The 23,710-nt window shown below is 38.8% G+C and overlaps 1 protein-coding gene and 1 long non-coding RNA gene across 4 annotated transcripts in view; one reads left to right on the forward strand and one right to left on the reverse strand.

Annotated features, from left to right (window-relative positions):
- LOC144288918 (uncharacterized) overlaps positions 1-23,710 on the reverse strand; it is a 255,559-nt gene that overhangs the window by 203,359 nt on the left and 28,490 nt on the right. The gene's annotated exons all lie outside the window — the stretch shown is intronic.
- LOC144288919 (uncharacterized) overlaps positions 13,257-23,710 on the forward strand; it is a 47,297-nt gene continuing 36,843 nt past the window's right edge. Inside the window, exon 1 of the long non-coding RNA XR_013356985.1 lies at positions 13,257-13,394. This is a non-coding gene — a long non-coding RNA (uncharacterized LOC144288919). The remainder of the gene's footprint in view (positions 13,395-23,710) is intronic.

The raw sequence follows: 23,710 nt of genomic DNA on the forward strand, positions 1-23,710 counted from the left end.
TGCCATCAGATCAAAAACAACTCCTGGCAGATCTCTTTTTTCAATGAATGAACAAAATTAACCAGGCCAAGAAAAGTATACATGAGTTATAACCAAGAGTTGGCCTGACCTTAGCTATTCAGAATTTAGGATAATTAATGCTGCTTCTTAGCTTGTCTTAGAATACTGAGAAGAAATACCTATAAAAATTCAACTTCGGACATGAAAAATAGAAATTGGTTTTATTCATGAGTCATGAGCTAAACTGACCAAAGGGCCAAGTAAGGAATGAAAATTAATATATGGAACTGAGTAGAAGCAAAACAATAGCACTAGTGTGATGATAAACATCATTGACACAGGCTCAGGGTTGGAGAATAGCAGGAAGTAATGATGACAACTGTAGAAAAGTATGGAACACATTTCTTCTCGAAAAGGAACAGTCACTGTTCCAATGTAGATATTTGATGCTATGCCTTCACTTATTGCAAAGGAGGTGAGGTTTTGCTTGCCCACGTCTTTTTGGAGTACCCACAGTGATCTATTTATTTAAGGAAAAAATAGTAAGAAAAAAAAAAGTAAACCCAACCAACTATAATAAATTCATAAATCATTAAAATTGCTGTGTAATTTTGTACAAATAAAAATTTGTATGAAAAAATATAACTTCACATAAACTGCTAAAAATATTGATGTATGTGCATACGTATATAAACACACAATACACACACTGATTCATGGCTTAGAGACAAAGGAAAGCTGACTTGGTTAGAACACCAAAAACTGAAACATGGGCTCTCAGTCCAGTGGAGAGGAGGAAGATGTTCTCCTGCTTCACCTTCTTCCTTCATGCTTCTGGGCCATCTCCTATGTGTGTTCTGGCTTTGTGTTTTGGGTTTAAGTCATCAAGAGGTTATAGTAAAGGAGCGCCTGGGATGATGCTGACTTCTCCTCTGCTATTCATTATAAGCCATCCCACCTCATTCATATTATTTTTCAATCCAAGATCTTTCCTGACTTCTCAGTACCTTTGAAACAAAGTCCCAACTCCTTGGTTCAGGTCTCATTGAGCTTCCCATATGTACTCTGCTGCTCCACACACCTTCACCTTTCACCTGACCCTTCTCTTCACAATCCCCTGTAGCCCACTACCACATTGATCTTTTCTACCTCAGAACCATACATTTGCTCTGTTCTTCTTTACACCTACTTGTCCTTTAAGATCCACTTAAAAATCTTACCCTATGTAGGAATCCCTCCTAGACCAGACCAATCCAAGGTGATATCTCTTTCCTCTAAATTTCACATGGAATCATAATAACAATGATGGTGATCCCAGCTGGAATCTGTGTTAAATGTTCTATTTGCTTTACATTATTCACTCCTAACCCCTGCTTCTCTTTGAAACACATACTATTATTATCTATCCCCATTTTATAGATGAATAATGGGTGTGGATTCTGGGAACCAGAGATATGTAAATCAGTGACCTCTTTACTGGTAGAAAAATAGGGGTGCCTGAGTGGCTCAGTCTGTTAAGTGTCTGCCTTCAGCTCAGGTCATGATTCCTGGGTCTTGGCTTAGGTTATGATCTCAGGGTTCCAGGATCTAGCCTGAGTCAGGGTTCCCGGCTCAGCAGAGAGTCCACTTCTCCTTCTCCCTCTCCTCTTGTCCCTCCCTCCCCTTGTGCTCTCTCTCTCTCTTTTTCTCTCTCTCTCCCTTTCTCTCTTCTCATATTCTGATAAAGCTGTAAAAAAAAAAATGGTTCTAAAAGGTCAACCCATAAAATTGTCTTAGAAATCTTCAATTTAGAATTTTCACTTAAATGAAAAAACTTTAAGTGTAATATAAACATTTGTTGAGATGATCTGGATGACCAGCCTATAACCACCACCAGGTATTATTAGTTCACATGCCCTATTCTTGTTTACAATCTCATTCTCACCACATGAAAAGCCAAAAGGCCTCAAAGCAAATAGCACAAATGAGAGGCTTAAAGTCATCTAAGTAGCAAAAAGTGGTGGGAAAACCCAGCCATCACACACTGTATGGTAATAAAGGGAAACCAGACTCACAGAACCCACCCACAGGAGTTAGGGCCATGTTAACCCTGGTGTGGATCTACTGTGGAGTCCTGCTTTGTCTGCACCATCTCATTAGGTATTAGCAGTGACAGTAACAGTGAGCCCACCATGAAGCACTTGTTATAAAGCAACTCTTTTAGAGTCTTTAATACTGTTTTGGGGGTGTATTCAATAACTGTCAATGTTAAAAACAAGATCTTTAAGAAGAAAACTAATCATATTGATAATGATAATAATAATAATAATAATTCAAACCATGGTTTATAGTGCTCAAAATCAAAAGAACCAAGTTAACATAAATGTTTCTTTCCTATATTGAACTGAAAGTTCAAACAAGACTGTTTTGTAATTTTATTTATAGTAGATTCCTAAATTTGTTTTTGTTGTGTTATTTGAGTAAGAACTCGAAGTATTATGAATTTAAATCTAGCTCAATCACTGTGTCTATTAAATGATATTAAAAATTGACCTCAGCAAAATAAGTACATGTAAATTATTTTCCTCTAAAAAGTTTCTATGCATTTCATTGTTGTGAGGATTCAGTGAGGCAGTTTGTAAAGTGCTAAGTCAAGAAATGCAGATTTTAGGGTTCCCTGGGTGGCTCAGTCAGTTGGACATCAGACTTGAATTCAGCTCAGGTCTGAATGATCTCAGGGTCCTGGGATCAAGCCTTGCTTGCGTTGGGCTGCACGCTCTGAGGGGAATGCTGCTTAGGATTCTCTTTCCCTTTCCCTCTGCCCCTCCCCCCTGTACTCCTACTCTCTCTCTCTCTCTCTCACTCTAAAATAAATAAATAGATCTTTAAAAAAAAAAAAAGAAATGCAGATTTTAGAATTGTGCAAATAACTCATGATCGAAATGCTCATAGCCTGAAACCATGATGAAGCTATAAACTTCAGAGAAAGCAGAACATAGTCAACTTCAATTAACTAGAATGTTGGAGACTGATGTGTTTTGTAAAACCAGAAATTTAATTTTCAGTTTTAAGCCTCCTTGGAAGCATCTGTTAAGGTATTTGGTATGGTTTTCTCATTATAGAAGATAATTTCACCTTTATTTTATGACCTAGAAACTGTCAGTGTCTCAGTTTTATCTTTCAATAATAAATTCTTATAGATCCAAAATTACAGAAAACAAAAAAAAATTACTCTTTAAAAAATTAGGGTTAAGGATTTTTTAATGCAATCCCCCCCCTTTTTTAAGCAATGGAGTATATAACATGAGGTTTCTTAGGTTGCAGTCCAGTTAATTGCAGTTTTATTGTGCATATATGGCTACTTTGATGTAGGATAGATAGGCCTGACTGCAGGGAGAGAGAAAGGAGGTGAGTCATTTGTCCCTATGTGCGAAGCAGCCAGGAAAGTTTATATTCCATTTTATACACTTAAACTGAATGAGTGCTATGGAAGAAACTGGGGGAGGGATGAGGAGAGACATAAAGAGATGAGTGAGATATTGTCACCAACTTCTTAGAAATTTAGAGCCAAAAGAGAAATCGAAACTTTGTAATCCTATTGCTTCAGTGGACCTGAACAGAGTTGCAGTGATTAATCCTAAAACTGAGAGAACTCTGGATTACAATATCATCCACAGTGGTGGTGACAGCTTTGTCTATTAGAAAGTTACACTGTCAACCCATCTAATTAATGGACTAATGTCAAGACAGGGCCAGTTCCTGAGGGAGTGCCACAGGGTCGAGTGCAGAGCCCTGTCCTGCTAACACTTTTTTCAAAAATGAGAATAAAAAGCTATTTTGCAAATTTATCAGATCTGCAGTCAAAAACAAACCAGAAAGGACAGCAAACACAGGATGAGACTCAGGATCCAGAGAGCTGAAACATTTGGCCGAATTTAACAAGATGATTACAAAGGGGAAAATGTAAGTTCCTGCACTCTGGCCCATAAAAAAAAAAGAAAAGAAAACAAACACTGTGCACAAATACAGGATGGGAGAGGCATGGAATAGTGTGTGTGTGTGTGTGTGTGTGTGTGTGTGTGTTTTAAAGAGTCAGACTTGAACTGGCTTGAACTGACAACCATCAAAGACATATTAATGATTAATAAATAAACAAAACTCTTTACCTTCATTATTAATCAAAGAAATTAAAACAGTAATCCCTCAGTCTACCAAATGAGTAAAGATGATAAAGAAAGTCCTAGGGATCCCTGGGTGGCGCAGCGGTTTGGCGCCTGCCTTTGGCCCAGGGTGCGATCCTGGAGACCCGGGATCGAATCCCACGTCGGGCTCCCGGTGCATGGAGCCTGCTTCTCCCTCTGCCTGTGTCTCTGCCTCTCTCTCTCTCTCTCTCTGACTATCATAAATAAAAAAATTAAAAAAATATTATTAAAAAGAAGAAAGTCCTCATAAGTCCTTCTGTAACTATTTGGCAATATGTATTGAAAATCATAACACAGGCACTTGGGTGGCTCAGTCAGTTAGGCACCCAACTCTTGATTTCAGCTCAGGTCATAATCTCAGGCTCGGGATCAAGCCCTGTGTCGGGTTTCACATTCAGTGGGGAGTCTGCTCAAGATTCTCTCCCTCTTCTCTGCACCTCCCCCTGCCCCTGGTCTCTCTCTCTCTCTCAAATAAATAAATCTTTTTAACAAAAGAAAATCATAATACCATGCAAACCTTTTATCCTAATAATTACACTTCTAGCAATTTTCTTAAATAATTAAGGATGCACATAGTGTTTAGCTACTAGAATATTAATCACAGCATTTATTTTTCCCAACTTTATTGAGATATTATTGACATATACCATGTAAGTTTAAGGTATGCAGCACATACATATATATAGATACACATATATATTGTGAAATGATTACCTCAATAAAGTTAGTTAACACATCCATCACCTCACATAATTACCTTTTTTTTCCCCTGGTGGTAACATTTAAGATTTACTCCCTTAACAGTTTTTAAGTATATAATACAGTATTGTTAACTATAGTCACCATGATGTACATTAGATGCCCAAAATGTATTCATCTTAAAACTGGATGTTTGTATCCTCTGACCAACGTCTCCCCACTTCTCCCAACCCTTGGCAACCATCATTCTACTCTATATTTCTATAAATTTGGCTTCTTAGATTCCACATATTAGTGAAAACATATAGTATTTGTCTTTATCTGAATTATTTCATTTAGCAGAATATCCTTGAGGTCTATCCATGATGTCACAAAAGGCAGGATTTCCTTCTTTTTAATGACTGAATAACATACCATTATGTGTGTGTGTGTGTGTGTGTGTGTGTGTGTGTATGCATGTGTGTATACCACATATTCTTTATCCATTCATCTGTTGTTCCCATATCTTTGCTATTATGAATAATGCTGCAATGAACATGAGCATACATATTTCTCTTTGAGATCTTGTTTTCATGTCCAGAAGTGAGATTCTATATATACTGGATCATATTTTTAATTTGTATTTTTAATTTTTGAGGAACCTCCCTACTTTTTTCCATAGTAACTGTACCAATTTATATTTCCAACAGTTCACCAGGATTCCCTTTTCTCCACATCATCAACACTTACCTCTTATCTTTTTAATAATACATATCCTAATAGGTATGAAGTGATATTTCATTGTGGTTTTTATTTTCATTTCTTTGATGATTGGTGATGTTGAGTTTGAACCTATTAGCCATTTTGATATCTTCTTTGGCAAATGTCTATTCAGATTCTCTGCCCATTTTTAATTAGGTTATTTGGGTTCTTCTGTTATTGAGTTGATGAGTTCCTTATATTTCTTGGATATTAAATTTTTATGAGATAGGTATGCAAATATTTTCTTCCATTCCATAGGTTGCCTTTTCATTTGCTGATTGTTCCTTTTGCTGTGCAGATGCTTTTTAGTTTGATGTAGTACCACTTTTTTATTTTTGTTGCTTGAATTTTGGTGTCATATTCAAAATTCATAGTTAAGACCAATGTCAAGGAGATTTTTCCCCATTCCTCTAGGAGTTTCACAGTTTCAGGTCTTATATTTAAATCTTTAATCAATTTCAAGGTAATCTTTGTAAGTGTGTAAGATAGAGGTCCAGTTTCATTCTTTTGCTTGGGAATATCCAGTTTCCTAGCACATGAAGAGACTATGACAGCATTGTTAAGGGTGGCAACACATATAGACACATATACACTTATATGCATACAAGTGTCCCAAGGTGGGAAATGGGTATATACATTATGGTTGTTGGGTTTTGGGGGTTTTTTTTAAAGATTTTTCATTTTTTTATTCATGAAAGACACAGAGAGAGGCAGAGATATAGGCAGAGGGAGAAGCAGGCTCACTGCTGGGAGCCCGATGTGGGGACTTGATCCCAGATCCCAGGATCACACTGTGAGCTAAAGGCAGACACTCAACCACTGAACCACCCAGGCATCCCTACGTTATGTTTTTTTTTTATATATGAGGCAATTTTAAATGAATTTGTAGAAATAAATGTATTGAAACTGGTGAAATGCAAATAAGATGTACAGTCTAGTTAATGGTATACTAATAACAATTTTCTGATTTGGATAACATACCATCATAGTTACTACTGGAGGAAGCTAACTGAAGGGTACACTAGACCCTAATATTTTTGCAATTTTTTGTGAGTTGTTATAATTTCAAAATCAAAAATAGGAAAAAATCAATGTATTAAAACAGAAAGCTGTTCACAATATATCTTTGAATAAGGTATATCAGAAATATCAATAAATCAGAAAATATAATTCTTTTTTAATAAAATATACATGTAATTCACGTAATTATGATGATGGTAATCAAGTGCCATTTTCTGAAGTCATGTTTTGTGGTTACAAAGAGTATCTGATCTAAATCTCACAACAATAAGATAAATGTTGTTATTTCCACTTTCCCAGTGAGGAATGGGATTAGGAGAGATTATACAACTTTTCAAATGTTGTAAACAACTGGCCAGTATTTCAGAATTCATGCTGTTGGCTATGTTCCACAAAACTTACTACATGATCTTTTTTTACAGTCTAGAAAGGTACATATCAAAATTTTTACCATAGTTATCTCTATAGTGAATATCAGTAGCATTATTTTTCTTTTTTCTTATTAGGTATGTGCCATTTGTGTAATTAAAAATAATATGTATTTTTAAGAGACTTGAGTGTTTTAACTGAAAGCAAGGTCAGTATGAGTTCATAGGTTGAAACAAGTGTCAAAATACCTAAGTTTGACTATGTTGACAGAAAAATAGTATCTAAAATAAAGATGCCATCTCTATGATGCAGAGATAAGATGTGATCTGGCATATAGAGCCACTCTTGATAAAGACATTGATATAAAGACTGAAGGTTATTTATAGAAAAGCAATCAGAATGGTGAGACAATCCAACATCACATTGTAATACTGATGGTAGAGAGACCTGGGGACAATAAGTTTAGAATGAGACAGACTCAGAGACAACATGATAACTGTCTTAAAATTTTAAAGGGTCGACACAGTAATAATCATAAGCAACTACCGTTTATTGAGTGCTCACCATGTGCTAAGTACATACAATCCTCACGACAAAACCTATAGGGTATTATATGAATATATTAATATTATTCTCCTTTTACAGATGAGGAAGCTGAAGCTCAGAGAGGTCAGATGACCTGCCAAAGTCACATATGTATTAATGATAAAGTTTCTATTCAAGCCCAGAACATGTCTGTGCTATTAACCATCACACAGGGCTATCTCACATCCCAACAAAGGAAAAGGGACTGTATTTGTTTGTGTGACTCCTCATGAGTAGAATTAGGACCACAGAAGAGATATTCAGAGACATAGTTATCAGCTTAATACTCGAAAGATTTATCTCAGAAAAATCAAAGCTATTTAACTATAGGATGAGTTGCCTTAGAAGATAACGAATGCCTCTCCATACATTTAATGTAGGTTCAGTGATTCAGTGGTGATGTCAGAGAGATCTCAAACTTCATTTTGTATCAGAATCACTGGGGAGAGCTTTATAAAACATAGATTGCAGTGCTCCACCTCCAGAGATTCTGATTTAAGTGTCCTGAAGTGGTGAGATTTGTGAATTTACAATTCCATCAAGGTCCCAGGCAATGCCAGTGCGGCTGGTCCAGGATCACCCATTGAGCTCCCTTCAAATCTTCAATGTCTATTACTTGTTGAAAATCATATTCTATAGATGGGACAAATTTTGTGCCCTTCACAACCTCTCTCGTAGAATGACAGCCATAATGCCCCTAAGCCATACAACAAATTTTGTTTCTTTGCTTTTCCTATTCAAGTACCAGTCAACATCTTTTTTTTTTTAAGATTTTATTTACTTAAAAAAAAGATTTTATTTATTTATTATGAGAGACACAGAGAGAGAGGCAGAGACAAAGGCAGAGGGAGAAGCAGGGTCTCCACAGGGGACTCAATCCCAGGACCCCAAGATCACACCCTGAGCCACCCAGGTGCCCCTAGTGTCCTACATCTTTTAAAATGAACTTTTATTAAATCCAAAAAATAAAATAAACCTTTATAGCTAATTGTTGTTTTTATTTCCCAGAGTTTGCTAGTATACTAGAGACCAAGTCTTTTGAAGTTTTGTTGTTGTTGTTTTAGAAATCCATCTATATTTCTGATAAAGAATGAATAAAACCAAACCTCATTAAATTATTAGACAAGAGGCTGATAAATCTGAGCATGTTCAAATAGTCCAAGAGGAAATGTACTTTCCTAATATGATTCACTCTTCAGCTGTTTAGCTCAATTTGGAATGGGAAGTGGAAATGCTATTGTTTGCCAAGAAATAGGATGATGGCCATATGTTATGAACTGTGCTTTATTATTTTCAACATTGGCAATCTTAGCATAAAATAGTTTTAATTTTTCAGAACTTCTGAACTGTATTCATGTTTACCTTAAGGATAGCTTTTCTTCCCCCACTTTCTGATGAAGTTTAAAATTGCCAAGTATTTTTAAAGTAGGCCAAAACCCCAAAATCAAATATTAAGAAGAAAGAATAGCTGCCTGTGGATTGCACCATTGGCCCTCTGCTTTCGGGAAGGCAGTTGATACAAGGCTCACAGCTGCTCCTTGACACACGAGATTGTCCCCTGCCAACCTGAACAGCCAGCATCCCCATATAAGAACCACAAGTGGCTTTTAAGGTGATAAGATAAAGTTTAGCTGCTGTATTTTATGACATAATTCAGTCGGTGTTCCTTTATAGAGTGCTGCTGGCTGCCTGACTTTAAACAGTCATAAACATTTGATTGTAGAGTAATTTAATTTAATGATTTATTTGATCTTCAAATCACAAGAGGCTGTTTTCAAAACACTTTGTTGCCATGTTGATCCTCTTTTAACCTATGGGATTAATAATTGATGTTGAAATATGGTTGGGAAAAAAATTGACAATGAACTTCTTTCTGAAGGAAACAACACCTGCATGAAATAGCAGATTTATACAATAACTTCCCCCAGATAAGAGATAGATACCTTTAAGTGAACAAACTTTTAAAATCACAGGCATCTTTGGATGGAACTCTTTCTAAAATGTCTTACTGCTCTCTTACCATCTTAAACAGAGTAATGGAACATACTTAAACATCCTTGATGAATCAACATAATCCACATAAATACATATAACTCTATGGTATAACTAAATAGTATTCTCAGAGAGCATAGTCAAGATTTGATCAACTTATTGCCTCTAAAATGCCTTCAGAACCTTATACCATGTGAGTCTTTTCTTGAATTTTTATAGTATTACACTCTGTGTTTCATTTAAATGTACTGACCATAGTTAATTTTTCCTTCCCTTTTAATTTGCTGTTAAATTTATTGTGCACTAGAAATCAAGGTTATTAAATTTACTGGAAGTGTGTACAAATGAATATGAGGAGTATTTGTGAGAATTGTCTGTTACACCTAGTGTGTATAGAACTTGTGCCTTAAGTTTTAGCCTCTCAAGGAGTTTATTTTTAATTATTCCTGCTTCTTATCTGCTGTCCTGTAAATCAGGTTGCCAGATATGCCTCTACTTAAGAAAAGTCTAGGGACATCTGCGTGGCTTAGTCAGTTAAGCGTCCAACTCTTAGTTTCCACTTGGGTCATGATCTCAGGGTCGTGATCTTGAGGCCCGAGTTAGGCTCTGCCCTCAGCTCAGAGTCTGCTTGAGATTCTTTTCCCCTCCTTTTCTCTCCCCCTCTGCTCCTCCTCATTCTCTCTCTCTCAAAGTCTGCCATCAAGCAATGATAATAACTGATATTTGTTTTATCACCATGGTACTCTAGCCGGGCTAACTCTTTGTATTCAAATCTACATTTTAAAATGTAGCACCCACAATACCAAGTGGAATTGAGATGACTTTGCTTTTTAAAACCTCACATTCCTCCATCCTTTTATCCTTTAGACCTCAGAAATGAAACCAGAGGAAGAGAAGAAGACATGACTTCAGATAGGGGCTTTACAACTCATCCCTTAATACCTCCTGCATTGAAGAAAGTCCCTAAATTGTAGCTTTTCATCTCTCCTACTCACAGAGATTAAGGAAGGAACAGAAATAGGAAAACAAGGAAAAATATATATTATTTTACCCTCCTGAAAGTCATGATTCTCTGAAATTCTTTTCAAGTTATAAGCAGTTATTCTGTGTGTTACTCTCAGAAATAGCTTTCATCAAGTTAAAAAAAAAAAAAAAGAAAAAGGTCTCAATCTGGCCCTCAAAGGCCTTACGATATGGCTCAATCCATCTTTCTAAGCCCATCTTCCACTGCTCTCTTCATGCCAGAACAAATCCTCCATGGATCCCACATCCCTTTCACTTCTCTGCCTTTGGAGCACTTACTAGGTGTTAATATATGCTCCTGAAAGGGAGAAAAAACAGGGTGGGTGTTCCAGGGTCAAATAAATATGGGAAATGCTAGATTAACCAGCATAAAACAGGTTTCTTTACTAGAGTACTTCTCAGAATCTCTTAAAATCCTAATGTTCATTTCAATCTCCAAAAGGGGATTACGGTATAGAACAAGAGTAACTACTCATCACACTTTGCCTAGACAGTCCCAATGTACACCTGTTGTCCTGGTGTATTTAATAGTGGTGTCTCTTCTGCTTCTAAAGTCCTTCATGCTGTACAATATGGTTAGCCTGTATATAGCACTTTCTAAATTAATTTGACCAACACCCATTTCTCATAGAATGTCTAAGTGTCCTGTAGAATGGTTTGGAAATATGACCTTTGCCCCATTTTGCTAGCTGTCACCACCAGCCTAGATCTCAAATCCTATCCCAAATAATTGACTCTCTGGTGAAAGTTTCCCCTGTTTTTGGTCCTCCACAACTGGAGTTACTCCCTCCCTCTCCTGAAGGTCACAATACTTTCTCTGTATCTTTACCTTGTGACATTTTGCACTTTCTGCCCTATTTTTAGTTTGGGGGTTCAAGCCTTCCCTCCTCTATAGTACCATCCATAATAAAATCCAGGTAGTGTTTCACTTTGTACTCCGCTATAACACCAAACTCAAAAAATATCTTTGAATGATTAAACTTATTTGCACCTGAAGCAAATAAGTTTCTCTTTCTCTTTCTCTTATTCCACAGAAGCAGACCCTCAATGCAGGCCAAGACAACCTCACCATGACCCTCACCTCCTTTCTTGGAGACTTCTGCTGATTTTTTAAAAAAAGATTTTATTTAATTTTTTATGAGAGACACAGAGAGAGAGGCAGAGAGACATAGGCAGAGGGAGAAGCAGGCTCCCTGCAGGGAGCCCAATGCAGGACTCAGGCCCAAGACCCCGGGATCATGACCTGAGCCCAAGGCAGATGCTCAACCACTGAGCCACCCAGGTGCCCCAGAGACCTCTGCTGATTATCACCACACCCTATTTCTGTCTCCCACCAGCACTTAAACATACTCAAGATTCTCCTGTCTTAAAACAGCCTGTTCTCAATTTGGCCTCTCCAGCTAGTACCTTAACTTTCTCCTACCTTTCAGTCTTTCACAGTTCACATTCTCAAAAGACTTGAAGAAATGGCTATCTCTAAAAAAATTAAGATTAAATAAAAATAGTTATTCACTTCCCATTCACCTGCCAGCCCACTGCCATCTGGCTTCTAACCACCCCCACCCCTGCCACCTCGGCACCCAAACTGCTCACATCACTGTCTCCAATCACTTCTTTCTTTTTTTCCTAAATCCAATTGACACTTCTCATTTGGGTTTGAAAACCTCATATTCTGAAATGGGTTTGCCTCTTTGATTTATATTCTTTAAAAGTTTTCAATGTTTCTCAAAAAGTTAAACAGAATTACCATGTGATCCAGTAATTCCCCTTCTAAGTATACACCCAAAGGAATTGAAAGCAAGAACAAACAGATACTCACACACTGGTGTTCATGGTAGAAGTCACAAGAGCCAAAAGGTAGAAACAACACAAATACACTTCATATATTGAATCGGGTAATCAAAATGTGGTATGTAAATACCACGGGATATTTATTCAGCCTTAAAAAGGAATGAAAGTCTAATACATGCCACAACATGGGGTAACCTTAAAGACATTATACTTAATGTCTTATTTTAGCCAAACGCAAAAGGACAAAAATTATATGATCCCACTTATATGACATACCTAAAAAAGGCAAATTCATAGAGACAAAAAATAGAATAGAGGTTATCAGGGGCCAGGAGAAGAAGCTATTGTTGAATGGATACAGAATTTCTCTTTGGGATGATGAAAAAGTTCTGGACATGAATAGTGGTAGTGGTTGCATAACATTGAGAAGTATTTAATGCCGTGAATTGGACACTTTAAAAATGGTTAGAATGATGAATTTTATGTTGTGTATTTTATCACAGTGGGGAAAAGAAAGAAGAGAGAGAGAGAGAGAGAGAAAGAAAAGAAAGTGCCCAAAGTATTGAAGCCCCTGAAATTAAAACTTTTGCAGTAAATACAGAAAAATCAGTTTCATAACTCCCTTCTGTTCAACCAGTATCTCATTCTGGGGAAAACCTACAGTGGGGAATTCCCAACCCAGGTAGGCGTCCTGAGTCCGCATCTTGGAAAAAGCTTTCCACTTAACCTTATCTCTAGCCTTTCCGGTGACACAGCCACACCTCATTTTACCAGCTAAAGCCTATTTTCCCAATAACTTACGTTATATAGTCAAGGAAGTTTTATGTCATTTATAATTGCTCTTCAGGTGGCATTGCTTGAATAGTTTTCCCTTTGGGTTTCCTCACTACTCTCTTACCCTTCCCCAACATCTTCCTCTCCAAGTGGCAATGATTTATAAATGAGCAGATAGCCAAGGAGAGAACCAGCCACGTGCAAAATCAAGTAAAAGAGGTACGTGTGATATGAATGGTCCTGGGTGGCTGGGGAAGGGCAGGAGAGTCCACTCCCGCGTGCAATGCACAGATGAAATCTCATCGAGCATTCTGTTATCGATGTTCAAGGGCCTGCTTCTGGGGTAGTCTATATTCGTGTAATGTTTTCTATCGGAAACATGAGAGACTCCTAACTCTGGGAAATGAACAAGGAGTAGTGGAAGGGGAAGTGGGTGGGGGGTTGGGGTGACTGGGTGATGGGCACTGAGGGGGGCGCTTGGCAGGATGAGCACTGGGTCTTATGTTATATGTTGGCAAATTGAACTCCAATAAATAAAAATAAAATAAAATAAATAAATAAAAAATAAAACAAAATAAAATATTTTCTGTCGGCCGTGAATGGCCTGCTTCCGATGCCCAGATTTTCTGAAACCGCTGGGAGCCAGATCCGTAAAGGTGATTTCTCTGGCTTTGCAGAGGGAACGCGTTACTCGTTAGTATTTGTTAATGACGTGCCCATTGCCTGATACGAAAGTCCTCATTCCGCAGTAAAGCATCTTGCTCCCTCACAGAGTTGGCTCCAAGGCTGTCATAGGAGAAAGCCCCTACTGTTTCAAAGTATGAGCTTTCATTTGGTTTGGTAGCACTTGGGAGCTCCTTGTAAAATTCTCACTCAAGGGTAAGGGAGATGTCCAAACTCCTGCCCCAGGTGAGTTTCACTGTTGGGAATTCGGTAGGTTTGAGGGAGGACAGATAAAAGAACTGAGGCTTTTCAGTACACCCAGTTACTAAGGCCTGAATATGGGCTGTGGTAGCGGAAAAGGAATGATTCCAAAAATATTAAAAACACAAGAAAGGAGGGTACTTGGTATCTCAAACCTTCATTTCTCTGAGCATCTGGTCCTTAACTTTTCGGAGCTAGAGAGTTCTCTATTAGAATAAAGTGACAGGAAGCCTTTCCTCACGTTTTTCTCCTTAAAAAAAAAAAAAAAAAAAAAAAAAGTCACCACAAGAGCTCTTTACCCTCATGGAATTTCGAGGAGATCCCATGAAACTGTGCGTGGATTGTGCCTCCTCCAAGGACACTCCCTCATGCACACGACGCTGGCCGGATTTTGTAACTGCGTTTATGACTGATTTACAGAACTTTTACTTGGCAGGCCCTGCTGTTACTGTTAGCTGGTTACTATGGATCTTTCAACATGCCACTCTGGCATGTTGCATTAAAAATAACCTCCCAAGACTGTACAGAATACATAGAACAACGGCAGTACAGTCATAGCTGCAGACTCCAGGCTCTGCTTCGGTGCCTACGTGTATCCACATGTGCTCCTGTGAGAAGCAACTGCAGGAGAAAAGTTCAAACACCTTCTGAAATGTCTGGTCACACTGTAAGCTTCCCCAGAGCCAAAGTTCTCAGAGATCAGCAGCATCGCCCCCCCACCCCTAAAAAAAACTGTGGGCCAAAAGAATAACAAAACAAAAATTATCAGTATTTGTTAAGGGCACAGATCCAAAGACAGACCATCTGAGTTTGAATCCTGACTCCAGTACTAACTAGCTCTGGGATCTTAGCAAGTTCTACCACAAGCACCCGCTATCTCCTCAGCAGAACGGAGTGATAACATCATCGATCCCGAAGTGTCCTTCTGAGGATTAAGGGAGATATTCAGGTAAAAGTTCTTGGTTTAGTACCGGTACATGGGAGGTGCTCGATGAATAGATTACTACTTTTTGAAGGCCATCCATTTATTATTTATTTATTTATTTATTTATTTATTTATTTATTTATTTATTTATTTAGAAGGCCGTCCTTTTAGCATGTAGTCTTCATAGCATTTATCAACACGCAGCTAAGGTCACAGTGCCTGGCACTGAGTAGGTCCTTAATGAATCTCTGTTGACTGTAGGAGCGATGCCCAGGTACTTACGTACATGTCTGATACCCTTTTCTAGATTATATACTTCTTAAGAGCAACATTTGATTCATCTTCCTATTTTCCACAGCTCTATCGGTGGGTAATGAATAAACATTTATTGAAATAAATGGAAAGAGAAAAACTGTTGCAATGCAAGAGACAACAGTTAGTATGTAAACTGGTAGTAGAAAACAAATTTTTCTTTAAAATCACACGCTTCAAGTGCAAAGAGAATCCAGTGCCAAGAAAACACTGACGTTCCCTGAAACTAAATGAATATATCAAGCTACATATGAATACAATATTTGTAATGCTGGGTCTGGTTCAGTGAGTCTGGTTCTAGCTGGGTACTGGAGAGGGGAGAAAAGCTTTTATCTCTGTCCCACCCCTGGCCTCAGCCCATGACTCAAGGGAAGAATTGCTCTCCCAGAGCCAGACACCACAGTCACCGCAAGCAAAGCAGTTTCCTTATGCCACTTCAAGCATCACTGGATTCGGTGGCAGCAGCGTAAGCAGAAGATTTGTGCTGAGGGATGTGGAGCCAGGAGATTATAGACTCTGTCCCAGTTTCCACCACTGGTGCTTGAACCAGCGTGAACAGAGCTGTGCCCATGTAGAGGTGAGAGAAGGATGTCTCCTCCTGATCGGAAAACCAGTGGGCCATTCTGAATCCTTAGTAGGGAAAATAGTAATAAGGTTCTGTGGCTATGGATCCCTTTCTGATCCTCAGAGCAAAAAAGAAAATAATAAATCGGGGCGGGGGGGGGGACAGTGTGTGCACGCATGTGCATGCACACACAAACGTGAAAAATACCTTCTTTTCTGGCAGTATGTGAACACTCTCCAACAAAAGGCCACCAGGAACACACCTGTAGTTGACCAAGCTGGGTTTATTACTTGTTACAGAAAGGTATGGCATTCACTGTGGGGAACCCATGGGGCATCTTAGTAAGGGGATGTTAGAAAAAAACTTTTATAGAATTTGCACTTTGGATAGGTGATTTGGAGAAGGCTCTAGAAAAGTGGGAATTTATTCTAGATTGGATACTATTAGAGAACAGGGATTTTTCTATGATTAGGTATCTCCCCAAGTGTTATCTACAGAAAGGACAGACTAAAGTAAGGATAAAGCTATCATTGCCAAAGGTGTAGCAGTCACATTAGCTGGGAGAGGGGAATGTTTGGTAATTTGTCACTTGGACAACATTCATGTTTTTGTCTGTGTTCAGACATAATTACAGAGTCATTGTCTTGATCCATCATGGTCAGAGGGTGATCTAGTCTCATGTTGATGTCCTGGGAAATTGTTTACAACCAACAAGTGAAGGCCAAGACCTGGCTATGACTTCCAGGCCAGTTGGCAATGCCTAGACTAGCTGATTATGCCTAGTACAGAGTCAGATGTCCGTTACTAACGTAGTAGAAGAGGAAAGTGGTAAACCAAATGGAAAGTTATTTCAGTAGTATCCCAATAAAGTTCCTTGGAGCTTGGTACAAACACATAGCATTTAACTGACTGATGATGGCACCCATTTAGAATTGATTATCAGGTTGAGATCAACCTGTGCTATCTACTGGTTTGCCACAGGCACCATCCTTGGTTCTATCTTGCCAATTTGCTTATCATTGAAGGCATGTGATCAAAATCTAAACATATAGTAAATATATTAGGTGGCAGATTTTTTAATCCAAAAAAGAAAATCTGCACAGACTTTAATTATGGCCTGAGTCAGAGAAATTAAGTTTAATAACAACTAATGAAAAACACTTAATTTGGATTCAAAAAAATTAGTACCAAGGATAGGATGGGAAAGACCTGGCTGAGGAGCAAAGGAAGGGGGGAAAACTAATGGTTGGCTGACTGTAAGTTTTATCAACAGTTAAATAATAACATAATTTTAGACTACATTAATGGAAGTATGGAATCATTAGTGAGGGAATTGACAATTTGATCCGTTCTGGACTGACCTGACAATATCTAAAATACAGTGTCCACGTTTGGGCAGCTCAGTTTTGAAGGATATAATTCTTCAGTCAGAGAAAGAGACTCACTGTCCCCCTTCACCTAGAAACTATGGGCCATGTCAACAAAACAAAAACACAGAATCATAGAAGGGGTGATTGATGAAGTAGTTGACATTCAGCCTGGCGCACAGGAGATCAAGTGGAAACATGAAAACTATCTTCAAGCATTTTAAGGATCATCATGTGGAAGAGGGATTAGACCATTTTAGCTAGTTTAGTGACTTAGGTTCAGTTAAGTTAAAGGCAGGCAATTTTGTTTTTAAAACACACACACGGGACACCTGGGCGGCTTAGTAGTTGACCGTCTGCTTTTGGCTCAGGTCTTGAACCTGGGGTCTCAGGATTGAGTCCTGCTTCAGGCTCGGGAGCCTGCTTCTCCCTCTGTCTATATCTCTGCGTGTGTGTGTGTGTGTGTGTGTGTGTGTGTGTGTGTGTGTCATGAATAAATAAAATCTTTTAAAAATAGATTTTAAAAATTAAAAAACTAAAACACACACACTCATGCACTGACACACAATGACATCAGAAATCATCTTTCTATTGAAGAAGCAAATTTCCCATGATTAGAATTCTGTAAACAGAAACTGAAGGACTATCAATAAGGATATTGTAGGAGGGTATCAAGTGTAGAAAATCAAATTTTTAGCTCCTCCATTAAAGCTTTTACGTCTAAACACCCGTAGTATGATATTCTCTTCTATCTTTCCAGATTCTGAATCTGCTTGACGTTTCTAGTAGAAGTAATTTTTTTCTAGGCACACATTCCATTCAGAACCTTGTAAAACAGTCTGCATGTTTATCAAATTTCTGTATAACTCAGCAAGAACCTTAATAGGAATTTAAGTTTGTTCCCAAAAAAATCCAGTGATTTTGGACTTGGTTAACTGATTAGGCTCTATTCTATCTGACTACTTTGACCTATTTGTATCTTAAATTATTCGCATTATATCTGGATATGAAATATTCCAAGTTACAAATTCTATTTATTGTTTTCATAACTACACTGATCTACACCACCTCTTACTCTTGTGTAATGACTAGATTTTACCTTCACAACAATATAGTTCTACTTCTGTGGAACTTGAGAGTTATAAACTTTTATATGACCCAAAAGTCCCTAAAACTCTGAATCCCTCCCAACTTGACAGTGAAAGATTGCCAAATACAGAAAGAAATCCTTTCTGAATATACACAATTGTCTCAAATTCTCTAAGTTTTATGAATGTAAATCTTCCATGCCATGGTATATTTAAACCTTAAATAAGCTTATATACATATTTTTAAAATAGGCTCCATACCCAATGTCTGGCTTGAGCTCACGACCCTGAGATCAAGAGTCGCATGTTCTACTGACTGAGCCAGGCAGACACCTAAGCTTGTATAATATTAATTCATTTTGTAGGAAGGCTTCTTTTAGTCTGAGATCTCTAGAAGGCAGAGCCTAATCTCAGATGTGTTGACGTCTGTGATATTGTGATATAATAAGAAATATATACTTGAGGTTTTGTCCCTGGCTCCTGGCCAGAGCTCCTAAAACCGTTGTAATTCTCTAAGCAATAAAGGTGCTAGGGGCATCTTTTGTTCTATTTGGTCTTTGACCCAAGTTCCTGACACTAAGCTCCTAAACCTCTTGAATTTCCTGGGTGATAGGAGAATCTTTTGGTGTTTTTTCCCCCCTAAAGATTTTATTTATTTATTTGAGAGAGGGAGTGCATGAGCAGGGGGAGGAGCAGAGGGAGAGGGAGAAGCAGACTCCCCCTTGAGGAGGGAGCCCAACAACATGAGGCTCAATCCCAGGACCCTAGGACCATGACCTGAACTGAAGGTGGACATTTAACCAAGCAAGCCACTCAGGCACCCGAGAATCTTTTGTTTTAATGAGGTAACTATAGGTAGGCTCCCAGAAATCTTCAGAATGGGTGTGGGTCACCAGAAAGACCAAGCTATGATTAGAAATTTGGAATTTTCAGCCTAATTCCCCATCCTCTGGAGGAGGAGAGAGGGCTGGAGATTGAGTTAATAATTAATCATACCTGTGTGAGGAAGCCTCCATAAAAATCCCTGGCCTATGGAGTTCAAAGAGTCTCTGGCTTGGTGAACACATCCATGTGCCAAAAGGGTGACACATCCCAACTCCATAGAGACAGAAGCCCTAGCTCTCAGGACCCTTCTGAACCTTGCACTACATATCTCTTCACCTGGCTATTCATCAATATCCTTTATCATAGCCTTCATTATATAATCGGTAAATGAAAGTGTTTCCCTGAGTTCCGTGAGCTGTTCCAGAAAATTACTGAACTTGAAAAGAAGGTCATGGGAACCCTGAATTACAGCCCAGTGACCCAAAGTACAGGTGACAACCTGGGACTTTTAATGGACCCCTAAGTGGTAATAGTCTTTGGGACTGAGCCCTAAGCTTGTAGGATCTGATAACTCAAAGTAGATTGTGTCAGAACTGACCATAGTTGTAGGATATTCAGTAGGTGTGCACCAATAATTGGGGAAATGCTTGATGTGTGGAAAGAAACCCCACACATTTGGTGGTCAGAAGTGTGAGTATGAGAATGCCTGTGTGACTCAGTGATTGTGCATCTGCCTTTGGTTCAGGTCATGATCCCGGGGTCTTGGGATCGAGTCCTGCATCACGCTCCTCACAGGAAGCCTGCTTCTCCCTCTGCCTGTGTCTCTGCCTCTCTCTCTGTGTGTGTCTCTCATGAATAAATAAATAAAATCTTTTAAAATTTTTCAATTTTAAAGTGTGTATGATAGTACTAGAAAGTAAAGTAATAGAGGAGGAAACCGAGATTTCTCTTACAATTTGGGAATACAATCCTAAACCAGAAAGAGTAGGGAAAAAAGAAAATGAAACAGGAAAAGATGGGAAGCCATAGAACAATGAAGGATTTCCATGCTGGCCACTGCTTTAGAACGGGCCAGATGCAGCAGGTCTCCTGACTGACCTTCTGGAAAAATTGTGCCTCAGGGGAAGGAGGACTAAGAGGGAATGTATCTGCCTACTTCCCTCCTGACTCTTGGTTTCCATTAGTCAAAGATTGAGCCACAGGCAATTAGCTTCCCAGCCCTTCCAGGTTGCCACATTCAGCCTTTTTGGCATCCCCTTGGAAAGCCAGATTGCACACTCTGCCCATGCAGCATTTCATTCAAGTCTAGAAGAGACAGGAGAAGCTCCACAGCCCAGCCCTCCCAGTGACTGGGCAACGCCAGGTGCTAGAACCACTTAGGTTCTAGCCAAGACTGAGGCAGAGTAAGTGGCTAAGGGACCAGGAGACACTGGTACAGAGTGACTCTGAGGAAGCACTAGCTGTTGGTGATACACTTTCTCTTGCCTCTCTAAGCCTCTGTCACTTTCCACCTTTAATGAACTTTTAGCACTCCTTACTCTTCATGGCACAAACATCTAGTGTCTCCCATATGCAAATCTCCCTTCTCTCCTAGATGCGGAGGGAGATTACATTTCCTGCCTCCTTGCTGTCAGGTGGGGCCACGTGATGGTTCTGGCTAATGGTCACCAGAGGAAGTGCTCTGTGTGCTCCTGGGCCAAGGCACGTGAGAGAACATAAGTTCTCATGTTCCTTTCTGCTGCAGCCACCTTGGAAGCCACGCTCAAATTATGGAGTCAGGAGATGGAAACCAAAGCCCTGAGACAGCATGTGGGGAAAAGACCTGTATTTGTATTTCATTCGTCAGACTTAGCTGATTAGCAACAGAAAACTTACTCTAATTTGCGCAAAATACAAAGGGAGGCTGGAGAAGCAGAGAGCAGACAGGAACCAGAGACTCAATAACAATCACAGTCAAGTTCAGGCCACAGGAACTGTCTGGCCCAGAGAGTGCTACTGGCCACACCATCCCTGCCCCAACAGACACCACTGCTGCTGGACTCTCTGTGCTGCCATAAATAATTTCTAAACAATCCTGATGTCTTTGTATTACTGCTTGCAAGGTGAAAGCAGCAAGGGAAGAAATGATCTCAGCCTATGTCGTTATGTCCACACTGTAGCTACAAGGACAGAGACAAGGGACATCTGTCCCATTCTTCTTCCATCCCACCAATACCACTCACTAGGGCACTCCCACAAGTAGGAATGAGCTTGAACACTAAGCAGCCAATAAGGAAAAAAAATCTTAAATCCTTCAAATATCTACTGTAGTCATATGCTACTTTATTTATGCTGCAGTAGTCAATGAATAAATATTTGTGATTGATGAAGAGCTGAGTGGTGTAAATTTAATGATATAGGAAATAAATGGGAAGTTGTAGAATTCAGTACCTAAATCCTGTGTTTATTTCTGATGAGCACAAATCATGATTTAAAAAGAGAATGAAATTTAGGGACAGAAGGTTCTAAGTCAATGGTATCTATTGAGAGAGTTATTACTACCCTCCCTCACAAGGCAGGCTTTATCATTTCTATGTGGGCCTAGATATCTCCTTGCTTTTTCCTTCTGAGGTCCCATTTTCTGGGAGAAGCAGAAATCACCAGATTAGCATTATTCTCCTCACTTCTTCTTCATTGAAAGAAACACATGATTTCAGTTATCACCCACCCCAGCTCAAGCACCTCTAGCTACCATGCCTTAGGTGACAGTTTCTCATTCTCTACAGAACCTTGAGATTAACTTTAAAAAGATCCATATCCTTTCTCCTTTGGGACTCTACCATACAGTGTGTGACTATATCAAGAAACCAATCCTGAAGAAACAATGAAATTCTAGATATACAAGTAACAGGCTATTAGGAAGTTATTGGAGATAACTAAGGTATTTTCATAACCTTTGAGACTCCCCACATAATTTTCCTTGATGTAGAAACAAAATCCTGATATGGGTGGACCCATAATCTGGCAGGTTAGCCCATTTTATCTCTTAAATTCTTGAAAGGGGTAATTAAACAATGAACTCATTACTTGAGGAGGATTTTCCTGATTGTTTGTTTTTTGTTTTTTGTTTTTTCCTGATTATTCGCATGAGAAGAACTAGGACAAGGTCAGTGAAGGTAGATGATAAAGACCAGGATGTAGGCTATGGAGATTTTTTTTTTAAAGAATTTTATTTATTTATTAATGAGAGAGAGAGAGAGAGAGAGGCAGAGATCCAGGCAGAGAGAGAGAAGCAGGCTCCATGCAGGGAGCCCCATGTGGGACTCGATCCCTGGTCTCCAGGATCACGCCCTGGGCAGAAGCCAGGCATCCCTAGGCTATGGAGATTTTAAAAAGACAGCATAAATCTCAGAAAATTCTGGTGTCTGCTCCAACAGGATTTGTATGATAAATACCAGGAGAAAAACAGTACCACTGGAAGCAAGATGGCTTCAGATAGACAAAAGTTGCATGCAGCTCCCCTATGGCAACACAGAGTAGCATCTCCAGAGTCAGAACTAAGATAGTGATTGTTTTGGCAATAATCAGCAGGGCAGCAGTCAAAAGCAACATGCCCCAAGGAAACAACCTGAAATGTGCTCACTGCTTACTTATTGCCCTAAAAATGTACAGAATGGTGTCAAGTGTCCTAATTAAGGAGAGAGGATTTTTGCCCTTAATAATAACTAGCATTAATTGAGTAGCCACCATATGAGGACCACTATATTAGGTACTTAACATACATTGCCTCCTATTCTGTTTCTATCATTCTTACAGATGAGGAACTGAGGCTCAGAAAGTTTCCTTCATTTTTCCAGGATCACATGGCAATAAGTGGTAGTACTAGGAAATGAAGTTAAGGATGCTTGATTCTAAATGCATCCTGTCTTTACTGAACCACAGTGTCTCAAAACAAATGCGTTGGAAGAGAGGGCACTTGACATATGGTTTAAAAATAATGCCATTGTGGGTTACATTGATGCACAGTGGTCAAAATGGTATTTCCTTTGGTGGCACAGTAACACCAATGACAAAGCAAAAAACACTTTCATGGTAACACTGTCATAATTCTTAAATAAATGTAGCGATCTTTGGTCAACGGTACTGGGAATTTCTAGTTATAAGTCTTTGACAAGCTGGTCATTGTTTTGTAGATATGTATTTATTTAACATGAAACTTCTTGGAAAAATCAATTTATAACTTATTACTTACATGCCCCTCAAACAAAGGTTTATTAGGCATAATTAGCTCTAATCACCGCTTCCCTAAGAATGTGTTTGCATTTTCCTTTTGGTAATGATAATGTGTTTTCTGTGTTCCTCTTTTTTTCTAACTTCCAGAGCCAATCCTGATACCCCAAAATAAAAATACTTATTAGTCTATAGTTTAGAATACTTGTTTTCTTTTCTTTTCTTTGATTCTGACTTTTAATCATTTATTTATTCAATAACTTTTGAGTACCTAACATGTGTCAGATACTTTGCAAAGTATGGTGCATACAAATGAATGT

Source organism: Canis aureus, chromosome 18, assembly GCF_053574225.1.
Source record: "Canis aureus isolate CA01 chromosome 18, VMU_Caureus_v.1.0, whole genome shotgun sequence".
NCBI classification, from domain to species: domain Eukaryota; kingdom Metazoa; phylum Chordata; class Mammalia; order Carnivora; family Canidae; genus Canis; species Canis aureus.